Source organism: Labrus bergylta, chromosome 11, assembly GCF_963930695.1.
Source record: "Labrus bergylta chromosome 11, fLabBer1.1, whole genome shotgun sequence".
NCBI lineage: Eukaryota > Metazoa > Chordata > Actinopteri > Labriformes > Labridae > Labrus > Labrus bergylta.
This window is the reverse complement of record NC_089205.1, coordinates 24,529,395-24,542,064: the sequence shown is the minus strand read 5'-3', so window position 1 is coordinate 24,542,064 and position 12,670 is coordinate 24,529,395. Positions and strand designations below refer to the sequence as shown.

Here is a 12,670-nt window from a genome sequence, read left to right as displayed (position 1 = left end):
ACACAAGAGGGAAACTTAATGAATGAATTAATAGCAGAGTAATCTTTTCAAAACTCATGATAAAGCAAATATTGATGATGATTACCCATGGTTCACTTTTTTATAGTTATAATCATAAACATGTGCAGAACATAGATTATTTGTAATTAGAACAAGCTGACGCTAAACCTTCACATACACACACACATTCAAGTGTGAAAATAAACAAAATTCAAAAGCATGTTTCTGTTAACAGCAGTGTATGCATGGCTGAGCACACACAGAGAGAGCAAGGAAAAACCAGCCCGATTAGATTTAATAAAATATGGCACAGCAAATCTTGCACCTATAAAGTTTACGGTTCAAGTCCCCCACAAATATTCTGTTTTATGTGTCGTATAGAAATGCAGGGCCTCCAGCTTCTGTAAAAGTGGCAGGTGTCCTTCCATGAATTGTGTTGTTTATAAGTTACAAATCATCGCCATCGCTGAAAACTGAGGAGGCAAACAAATCTGGGACCACACTGAACCAGCAGAGATGATTAAAATCTGAAACATAAAACCCCAACTGTCAAATATCACACCGACTACAAGATCAATAGAGAGAGGCAGTTTTAGCATCGGGCTATGTGCAGCACTTTATTCTCTTGCCTTGAAGGACAAAACATTGAAGCAAAAGAAAGAAACGTGTTCAAATAATTCTAATATATTCAAAAATAAATGTTTTTTTTTAAATATTTTGTCATTCAGGACAGAAAAGATGAGAAGACAGAAGAAGACTTTGCTTTTTTTTTTTTTAGAGCGACATCAAGGTGCTTTGCAATCAGTGTATTCAAAGCGACAGCACGGTGGAAGATATTGAGTAGGATTAACATTTGTCGATGTGGATATAAAGATGATTAAAGGCTTGGTCACTGTGTACTTTGAGGCTCAATTACTGAACAGAAAGAATTAGTGAGCCAGATTATGCAGCTGTATAATATATTATTTTCCTGCTTCAGCCCTAAAATGTCATCATGATAACGTGTTGTGAGCTTAAAACCTGCTATTCAATTCTACAGGATGCCACTTATGCACTACATGCCTCAACATTTGAAAATGCTTTTTTTTTCCCCCCTAGAAGCAAAAATGTGATGCAAGTCACTAGATAAAAGAACAGAGCCTTTTGCAAAAGAGATAAAGACTACTCCTGGCAAGTCTGAGAGTTTATATTGACAAGATCCCTGTGTTGTTCAGACAAGGATTTTTCCACAAGATAAGCTCTTTATGAATACTGTATGAGATTTGTGCCGGACTCAACAGTAAACAATAATCCCTAGTGAACTATATTTGCCCCTGAATTAAAAAAAAAACTTTCTGTTGAAGACACCATTGTTGGGTTTGGGGGTTTCTTTTTGTATGTATTGACAGCTGAAAAGATCCTGGTGATTAATGACTTGGGGCCTCAATAGCAGGACCTCCGAAACATGGGGGGGTGGGGGGAAGAAAACGCTTCCACTCTACAGCCGCAAGAGCACTTCAGCTGCTCCCAAGATTTCAGACGCAGCTTGTATGGTTTGCTATTTTTTTTTTTACCTTTTCCTTTTTTTTTTGCTCAAGATCGTTGATGCTATGCAAATGTGAGAGGGCGGAGAGCAAGCAGCAGTGTAACGTTTTGAGAAGTGCATTGTTTTTGTTTCCAAAGAGCTGGGCTCTCCGTGCTTTTGCCATCTCTCTTCTGTAAAGACTTCCCTCCTCTTTATTAATCGGCTGGTATGCAATGAGGTGCACCTCTGAGACCATGGGAAACCCCAGAGGACTTTTTCAGAGAAGCAACAGGCCATACACAAAGACAGATGACATGGGATACAAATGTGGGTCCCAAAATGTATTTACCTTCAGTACAGCTGTCGGAATATTCACACAAAGCACAGGGTATAACTAAACAGCATTGTTCTCTATAAATAGGTTACATCTGGCATTATCGTTTTTGTTTTAGTGCCGAAAAGCAAAGCGCGTTCATCTGTCTAAGTCTAAATTGAGGAAAAAGGAGCCAAAACAAAGATGCCAGCAATGTATTAATTTAATGCACTAGTACATGAAGATAATAAACAGAAGGCTTTATTTAGCCATGATGCCTCCACGCTTATGAAGAACAACTAAGAAGTGATAAGAGGACTATTTTTAACTGTTATCATTGTCTCATAGTAAGACACAAGGGACTGCTGGAAGACGCAGCTTGAAGCACTGAAGGAGAAGGTTAATGAGGGTATATTCACAAAGACTCGGTTAGAAAAGTTGTTAACAAAGACCAGTGAGAAATGGCTGCCACAGATTGAGATCTCTGTAACGGAGATAACAATCGCATGCTTTTATTTCAAAGTTCCTCTAAAAGCCAGGCTGCAGAGCTTCAGCAGTGCCAAAAAGACGCTAACTGCAGATCTATGCAATGATCCAAAATCAATTGAGCTCTCCCCGGATAGACAAAAGAAATGATGGATGGTCTGTTTTACCCTTTAAAACAACTGCTAACTCTACATTTTTCAATTGCATTGTCTACAACTAGTGCACGGCTGTGCCAGGTTTGTCCATCTGTGTAAAGCAAATGTAAAGCAGCTGTAAGCAGACTAATGATGTGCTTCTGCAGGGACAGTGCTGCAGGAGGCGAGGGAGAATGAAATGTGTCAATCGTGATCAACAGATACAGCGATGATGCATCCGACTTTGATGGAAATGCTCGGAACAGTTCACCACGGATAAGTTCATGACCATCAGAGCAGCTCAAGAAAGTTCCATCAAAGTGATTTAAATTGAGACTTGAGTGAAGTGGATGTGCAGCAAATACACAACACTGTAATACATACGAGCAGATGATGAGTAGTGTAGGCAAATCCACGGCCTGGTATTTACAACTAATTTTACATGCTGTGTTTATGTTTATGTTTAGTCTGTGTGTATACGGAAGTATGAGAAAGAAATACACACACTAAAGTGTTTCCCAACCGTTGAACTTCTTTAGTCACTTCAGCTCGTGTATGCCCCGAGTACAAGTGTGACAACTTCTGAAAATGCACTCAAAGGATCTACAAAAGCATAACACCAAAGCCAGTATTAGTAAGTATGTAAAAAAAATAATTGATTAACCTCATCATCAATCAAATAAATTTGATTTTCTTTTTAGAACACGTCATGAATATGTGACAACAGTTTAAAATGACCTGAAAATAAGAATGTATGTTTGTTGAATTGACATGAGGAAAACCTACTTTTACTGACAAATGATCACTGGCAACATTTGCTGCAAATCAAGTTCCGTTGAGTTAATCTCTCAATCTGTTCCAGCGATACCAGGTATAGGTCTAAAGTCGACATCAATTCCCGTGCTAAAGCGGGAGGAGGCTGACATTTTTAGAGGAGTTCAGCAGCCTTTTACAACACACAAAATCTGTCAAGCCACCCCATAAAAATAGCACCCTCAGAGTTTAACGGGTGGTTACAGAGGCGCCTGCTAAAACACTAGTTGGGGTTTTTGCTGGGCAGATCGTTGTGACCATTGCTTCAGTGTCATGAGTTGGTTAAATATGGGGTCTAAATACGTGGGAGGCATCTGGGGTACAATAAATATGCAAATCGCTCCGTACTATCCATCAAACAATTAGCAGTGAGCTGAGAATTGCTATTCAGTGCTGCTGCATATAAATCTAGCCTTCACTGTGCACACAGCCCTGTTTTCCATTAGAATTAACTGCTCGCTGCTCTTAACATGTCGTCGATTTTCCACGCAGAATCCCCGGACTAAATGAATCGAACATTCTTAGGCAACACAGCAAAAAAGACAAAGTAACACGCAAGCACAATGTTGGGCAAATCCCATTGGATACAATATGGAATGATTACAGATTACTTGTCTGTGAAATCACTTAATCACTTACTATTATTACTAATTAGTATCACCAAGACTGAGACATAATGTGTAACTGATTAGTGATGACATTTTTCGACACATTTCTGAGACAGTGCATCAACTGAGAGTTTGATAAACCGTCACTGTTAATAAGGATATAATGATGACTTAATCTCTACAAACAAAAAATCCAACCAAATCCCTATTTAAAACGTTATATAGATTGTATAATCGCATGTATCTCAACCATTTATCTAAAAAAATAAATGTAATGTATGCATTAGGTGACAAGTTTTTCAGAGCATATTTTTCTTTTTCTGTTATTAATAATGTTAAATAATCAAATAGTCAAAGGATAAGTGACAGTTAGCTCAAAACACTGCAGACAAATATACACACAAAAGCAGGCTGTAGTGCAACAGAGAGGACGTTTGGGCACATATCAGGAACATTGTCTACAAGGTCCATTGAGAGCAACGAAAGCTCCATACAGGCACCACTTACTCCTTTTCTGGAACCTTTCACATGCTTGAGCTCTATAGAAAAGCCTGCTCGTCAACAGAAAGGTGTGTTTTCAATAGGGGGAAAAAAGACTCGGCTTGATGGACTGGGGGAGCTCAATGGCTTGCCAAACAGATCTGAATTCCGTAGTAGTAATACGGGCTGGGGTGGGGGCACTGTGGTGGTGGAGGGGCATATCAGCTGCACCACCTCCTTCCGGGATCAAAAGCGAGCCCCGCCAGCAAATAAAACAGAATGCGTAAAAGCCTTAACATAAACAAAGGTAGCCTGGGACTGCTGCGGCAGCACACTCCCCGCTACTAATCACTCGAAGCAATTCAAGGTTTACTCCTGACAGGGAGAGAAGGCAATGGAATAATGCTATTAAACCAGCCTGGTAAATAACAAGGAGAGGCAGTCTATTTATTCACTACTCATGCATTGATATATGCCCCTGACCTTGGCCAAATACAGCATAATGTTAGCAGTCCTATGTTAGGCTGAAATGTCTACTTATCCATTATGTTCCTGCTAAACTATAAAAAAAAAAAAGAAAAAGGTGTTCGTGTTTCGCTGGCTTGCCACTGCAGTACTGCTGCAGATGAAGGCTAGTCAATACCTTTTTAAAATCTTATATAAGGACTTAAATAAGATCTGAACTAGGAAGGTTCACTAAAGCAATCAGAAACAGCAGACGTTAAATGTATGCACGTTTAAATGAGGGCCCCTCCACTCGGGCTGAAGTGCCTCTGATCCCAAGCATGGCTGCTGAGTGCAGAGGTCACCCTGATGGTGACCTGTCTCTCATTAGTCGACAATTAATGCTCATTATTCTGCAGAGGTTAGACCTGGGTTTGATTTATAGTTTGGCCTGCAGTCAAACCAAACCTAATACCAGCTAAGCAATAATCAACTGAATGTAAACTTGCTACTGTCAAACTTGCTGTAACTAATGTTTGAGCTGTAGTTTGCAGCTGTAGCCCGAGGACACGCTATGGCACTAAGATGCAACAGACAATTAATCCTCTGAACTGAATGTGCTTTTGTAAAACCTTAAGGGTTGGTTCATTGGAACTGCAAAAACAAGCAAGTTTTGTGAGATCATGCCTTTGAGATTTCAGACACTACGCTGAATAGAAAAGGAGGTGAACAAAGTGTCATTTCTGCTCATCGCAAAGCAACAGATCCGGAAGCACTGATCCTATGTTCCAAACACTGTACTACATTTTCTCACAGACTTCCTGATGACCACTTCTCCAACAGCACCTGTCATGCCTCAGTTTCCTGTCTCAGTCTCCATGCACCCTGTAGCTAAAAGCAATACAGACATCTTTTAATTAACATTATAAGCACCTGGCAGCTCTATTGGAGGACCTCAGTGACTAAGAACATCTGGTTATATTTTGAAGACAGAAAAGACTTTAGCAGACAGAACTACTTTGTCAGCTGATATTTTCCATGGTTATAGAAATGTAAAGATCACCTCAGGTACTATAGGTAAGGATTTCCCTTTTTAAAAACAGGTCAAAGGACTGTCAGTGTCTTACTTTTATCAAACAGGATTTCTATACTTCTATACTATAAACAGATTTCACAGTTTCCTTAGAAGTAGGTTCCGTTTGCTGACATACAACCGGAATATTGTACTTTACTTTTTCATCAATTCCGAATCAAATAAGCGCAGGCACACATAACTATCCAGCCGATGTTAAGGCTGCCAATGTGCCACTGTGATGGTGCTACTTCCAATTGGCTTAGAAAAAGTCCTTTATATTTCTAATGCTGGCTATACAAACAGCTTTATTTAGCCTATGTCACTTGCGGCTGAGGTCTGATTATAAAATTACTGGTTGCAATGTACATACCAATTTTGTTTAAGCCACTTAATGCAAATGAGGTGAAAGCTAATGCTATTATTTTTTACTCCGGCACTATTAGTTTTCCATTTAATCCTGAGAGTTGGCTGCCTTGATCATTGAAAAGGCTCTAATAACAGAAATAAACAGATGACTGCCATGCAAACTGAAATGGTCAGATTACATGTTTTACAAAATGCAATATTTACAAACTGAGTCACCAACATTATCACACCTTAATGCCATTAATGATCCGGCAGTTTCCTGATCCAGGATCCTGATTAGAGAAATCAGAAATAAGTGGTAGCATAGCATAATCCCAGCAGAAATAATGGTCAAACACTGTCCTGAAAATGTGATAACACTGACGACATGAAACACAAAAACCAACAAAGGAAAACAATGAAAACATCACGTTAACCTACAGATAGAGAGCAGTTAATGCAGACTGGGTTTAGACTGGGTCAAGCCCCTCTCCTGTTCACTTGTGGAATCAGAGTCTGTTTCTAATGTGTCTCTGGTGACCACTTGTGTTTGGATTTTACTTCCCTGCCCAAATGCAATAGCCATGTACGGTGCCTTTAATTCTGTAGGACTGACTACAGGGAAAAAAGTGCAGCATAGAGGAAGTTGTCATATTCACGCCAGGCTCCAGGTTTCTAAACTGAATTTGACCTCAATGCATGTCAGATGCATTTACACCTGCGTTTAGATTTGTCAACTTGTAATCACAATTTTCCTGTAACAATGACCTCTTTGACTTTTAAAAAAATGCAACACACAGAGGAAATCCCCCACTCTTGTTTTTTTATTTTTTTTTCTGCGCATGGTTACGAAGACAAGGCCGCTAAATAGACTGTGTTGCCCTTAAGGAGCAGCCCCCGAGTGGAAGAACTCCTCTCAGAGACACTGTGAGAGCACTGCAGTGTACTGCTGGATACCAATTACAATCCACTCACAATGGGGGTCCTAAGATTTCCTCGAGATCGTATCTTGTGTAGGCCCAGGGTAAGGAAGTGCACTGCCAAGATCACAGACTCAGTAAGGTCCTTTCGATCACAAGTCACCACAATCACAGGCAGCACTTCCACTCTCTGCCATAGACCTTTACACTTCCTTCTCTTAAATGCAGAGAGCCCTTGCTGGATTTTCTTGAAACATGGTTGACTTTCGGATTAAACTTAAATTTAACCTCTATTAGATTATCCTAGCTGTTGAGTTTGCAGTGGAATCATCAAAGTAAAACACCATCGGTAGGAGGTACTGTATTCCTTTCATGTTAAAGTCTCCATTAATCACATTTACTGGACTCATTTAGTATGCTCACAATGACAACAAACGTAGATCTTAGCTGGTCTCTGCAAAATAAATCAGCCAACATGGTGGGTAAGATAAGCTAAGAGCAGGAGTACCCCATGATGCACAACAAGCAGCACACACTGCTGTGTTGTTGAGGGCAATAAAACCAGCTGCTGTTCAATATCAACAGTAAAAAAAAAAAATCAGCACACACAGCAAAGAAAGAGAGGGTTCCTGCATAATGAGCTTACTCTAAGTGCCTAACTGAGTCATCTCTGCAAGTCCTGCTCTGACAACCACACACCTCCCACATCTCCCATCTCAGCAGCCTCTGGGTGGGGCTAATCACTCTGTAGCTTCATCATCGACTGGATGACAGCAGCACAGGCTGTAAAGATGCTGTGTCTAGAAGGCGTGGCTGCTGCAGTGGCATACTGTAAACACACAGTGCCTGTTTTCCAGAGCATAAATACAGCACGTTTAAAAAAATAAATAAAATCTCTTTCGTAGAGCAGGGAGAACGACACTCGTTTTGCCATCCTTTCAGTGCTACAGTGAGACAGGAATCCTGAGAGGATTTTTCCCGGGGCGCTGAGAGTTGGTGTATGCTGATTTGCCCCTAACTGATTATGACATGAAATGGCTGACGGGTAGCGCTTGGCAGTGCTGTGTTGACCTGCACACTCCCCTTCCTCTGCCTCTAAGGCACCAGAGGTCTGCACTTTGTGATCCCGATGGCTGCACATTAGGCAGTGCTGAGCCTCGTAAAAAAAAAAAAAAAAAAAAAAAAAAAAACCCTCATGCACGATTGCCTCTGCAATTTCTTTTTTTTGGCTTATCTTCTATCAGCCTCTAATGCAGCTTTTATTCCCCAGAGTAAGCCCCGCGTTACAAGCTGTGAAAGAAATCAACAAAATAAAAGAAATGTGTTGTGTCTTTTCTTTTTTCTGTCAAACTTGATTGTTGATGCAAACGAGGGAAATGCCCTTTCATCTATCAGGGCAAGGCACTGCATCCTCCAAAATATAAATTTAATTCTCCAAGTAAATTAGGATTGATCACCACAGCTCTCGGCCACAATCAGCATCCATGATCAAATCAGGGCCCGACCCGAGACAGAAAAGGATACTTCCATAAATAAAAACCATATGAGAGCCAGCAAGTGCCCATAACACAGGGGGGAATTTGATTACCCTCTCCCTTTCCACAGGTGTGCTTTTAGCCTGCTTCCTTTAAAGACTGCTGGTCTCATGTAATGCCACACTATATGTGCACCCTCACTGTTGTTTTCCTGCACTCAGGCTTTTACATCATACTTGCATCAGCGGATATGAGCGCTGCATGCTGGAGTCAGTGCTAAGCAGGTGATGCCCATGGAAGCCTGGCTGAGGACCATCCCAGTGAGACGGGAACTATCAGGAGCTTCTTGCCCAGCGACACCCAGGGTAATAAATTACCCAGGATTAACACGTCATCCTGCGCTCCACACAGCAGCCACACTCCACTCACGCCATGCTGCTTAATGGATCTATTAACCAAATGGATACAGGGGTAAACTGCTTTCAAAGCTGAAATTCTCGTTTGGTTTATGCTAACAGCACAGGCTGAGACAGAACTGCTCTTTTATTTAATAGTAAGTGAACGTGTAGCTGTAAGAATAGAGGTGCTTTGCTTTTCTTTATGTAGAATACTTTCTGAATATTACAGTATTTATATGTTACATTATTTAGTGCAAGAAGTGTTCATTCATGTCAGTGTTGTGCCATCTGTAACACAGCTTCTTTGTTGGAGTAGGTCTGATAACCTGTGCAGACTGAACATCTGGGCAAACAGTAAGCACTATGAAGTGACAGCATGCTCAGGCTCCCCACTGAGCACCTCATGTCACCTGTTTGAGAATTCCTTGGAGACGTGTCTCTAGGACCATACTCTCCTGTTGATGCCTGTCACTGATAGCAGCACATATTTAGGAGAGGACTCAGTTGTGCAGCCTGTATCTCTTCTGCATCTCTGGCATCCAACCAGCACTGTGACTTGCTGACAGTATGGCACAGAGCAGCAGGCAATTTTTTGACCAGTGCTCACTCATCACAAAAGGTAAACACAGATAAGAGAGAGGCTCATACCGTCTCTCACTTTGGACTTAGCTGACACGTTTAGACCGTTGTGCAGGTGATACACACTGTTCAATGTACACTCGTGCTTTGAAAAAGTTATAATAATATTCATATCATGTGAGACTTTTTAAACTCCTATTTTTTCGTGGGCTAAAACTGGTATGGACTCGAACGCCAATAATCCTCTGTTCTTTATCTCCCTGCCATTAGGATAGCGCGCATTATTTCTTCCCCCCTAAGCTTCATCTTTCGCTTTTTTTTCTCCCTCCACTTCCTGCATATTTTGTCTGCATGAAGAAGAAACTAGACCTCTGGAGCCTCAATAAAAAATGTATAAGTCAGAAAGTGCAAAAACCTGAAAAGCATACAACTATGAAATCTGAATGATAAAACCTTTTTCTGAAAAAAAAAAAAGTTGTTCAAAGTTGTAGTAGCTGCTGCAATGTGCTTCATGCAGAAAGTGAAAGAGATCAGTCATTAACCAACTTGCTTTCATTGTGATGTGCAGGTCATAGTCCTCAATCCTGGTGGATGTTCTTTGAATTGGAGAATTTGCTCTTTAGAATTGTTTACTTACTTATGTAGTTCAAATCACATGTCATAGTTACTTCTTTATCTCTATTTGTTGCTCTCCTTTGGTTAAGCCTGTTCTCTAACTAAACCTAAAATACATGTACAATACAAAGCAGACATGTCTGTTAATAAAGCTAGAAGCAGGATGGGAAAGAGTTGTAACACACACAGTTATTTCTTACCACTGAATTGAGCTAGAAACACAATTCAATAAATCAATCCTTCATTTGTATAGCGCCATTTCATAACAAATGTTCTCTAAAGACACGTTTTAAGAGAGCAGGTAAAAGACCTTACTCTTTGACCTTACTCAATTCATTCTTTCTCCACTTTTTCTTCAGAATATATGACATTTCTCTACATGTCGGGTTCAAACAGAGCCTTACTTTCCCTACATGATTTGTCAAGTGTAATCATGGCACACTGAAAAGTCACAATTATAAGAGATTACGCTCCCTATAGCATCCACATTATCAAAAGATGAAATCTGCAGGATGGAAGCAGTCCTGTGGGTAAATCTCTTAAAATGCTTCAAACCTCTGCCTCGCTTGAAAAGACTCCAACTATTGCTGAAAGGAGAGTGCCACACAAGACCACATCCAATTTGTGACAAGTTAAGTGGGTAGGAACTCTCGTAAAAATTGACTTCTTTGAAAGTGTAATAACTGCAGCTTTAATGTAGCCATCGAGACCTTTTAACTTTTAAAGTCAATCTGAGCTGGGATCGTCTTTGCTTTTGTTCCAGATCAAGTTTCAAAGCACAAACACTGAGTCCAAGTCTTTAACTTGTCTCACAAATACTTGAATAAATATGGCTGAATATCTTAGTCAGTCAAAACACTGTGAAATGTATCCTCAAGCAAAGCCAGAGACTTGAGATGCTGTAGTTTTCTGTTGGTTTTGCCAGGCCATCATCTACCTCAAACGACGGTGCTGAGTGCCAGAAGAACACATTTTGCAGCTTTAAGAGATGCGAGAAACCTCAGCAGCAACTGTAGGTGTTAATCTCACTATACTCCAATATCGGCCTGTTGACAGACATCACATATCGGCAAATAACATGCCATCCACAATGTCAGCAGCCAACGCCTGTCTGATGTAAGCTAGTGCTAGTGTACTAAACTGCTGATTTAGGGAATCGTTTATTTTTGTTGGGGGGGTGGGGGAGGAGCAGAAGTACCCTTTTGGAAAATCTCTGATTCGCTTTCATGGCAAAACGTTGAAGAAAATGTCAGCAGTGTGGGAGTCTTACAGCATCTCTGGGAAAGATCAACCATCGATGCATCCCTACAGGAAACCAGGGATAAGGTTAAAAAATCAGAATAATTCTCCTTTATATTCTTGCAGTTTGTTGGGAAACGGATCATAAGAGCTTTATAACACTTCAGTGAAAGAAAGGGAAGTTCGTCTTTCCATTAATCGAGGCAACATTTGAAGAACATAACTGCGTTCATCACCAGTGTTCCAAGAAACCCGGCAGAGTAACAATGAACGGTATTGTTACATTTTCTCTTAATAGTAAAGAAAGTGGAGAGCACTGAGGTTCAAAAGAGGGAAGAACCTGCTCACGTGTGCTCATTGTCTCCTGTGTAAGTGGGGTCAAGAGCGACCACACTGAGTCATGAGCATGAAGCCTCACCCAAAAGCAGCCACTCTTCACCCGACATACCACGCAGCATCTCTCCAGCACAAAGACGAGCTTTATTCCCCCGCACTTACGGCGCTCTCTTCTGAAACCTCTTGATGGGGCTGGACTTGTTTAAAGTTTAATGGGGGAAGCTCGTACGGAGTAGGACATCATTAGAAAACCTAAACTCCAGGCACGGCTTTGGATCTGACATGGTGTGTTAGAGAAAACATGAGTACAACGAGACGGGGAGATCTGGAGGCTAAAGGAAGAAGTGAATAAAAAATACTGAACAAATAACACTTAATTGAGGTCAGTATGATTGAACGCTGCAAGGCTAAAATGGCTTTAACATAGGTTCCAGATGGCAGACTGTTGTTACTTCACTGTGCCCTGCTAATACTGCAGGATTCGATGCTGGTAACCTGAGTGTCCCTTGGGCCCCCTGGCTCCTCTACTGCACTGAAATCAGGGCCAAGCTCTCCCCGCAGAAACCCGGCAGGTTTACTCAACTTCGAAAAGGGGGGGTGTTTGGATATGGCAGTGGAGGAGGGGTCTCTGTGTGTGTGTGTGTATGCAGGTGGGGGTTTAGCACTAGTGTTGAAACAAAGCATGTTAACACCATCCCTGTGTTTAACAAGTTTGGGGGTTTCCTTCAAATCCTGATTGGATGGTGTTTCACCTCTCCTTGACAGCAGAATCACAGAGTTTACGCCCCCGTCTGTCTTCGCTGTGCCGCCTCACGTTAAACTGAGCGAAACACACTCATCCTATCCTCCTTATGTCTAACATATGGTTCATGTTAATATCTATCTTTACAGATTCCTCTGAAAATA

At 41.0% G+C, this 12,670-nt stretch overlaps 1 protein-coding gene across 4 annotated transcripts in view; it reads right to left on the bottom strand.

Annotated features, from left to right (window-relative positions):
• The window catches only part of tenm4 (teneurin transmembrane protein 4), a 138,128-nt gene that overhangs the window by 109,162 nt on the left and 16,296 nt on the right, over window positions 1-12,670 (bottom strand). The gene's annotated exons all lie outside the window — the stretch shown is intronic.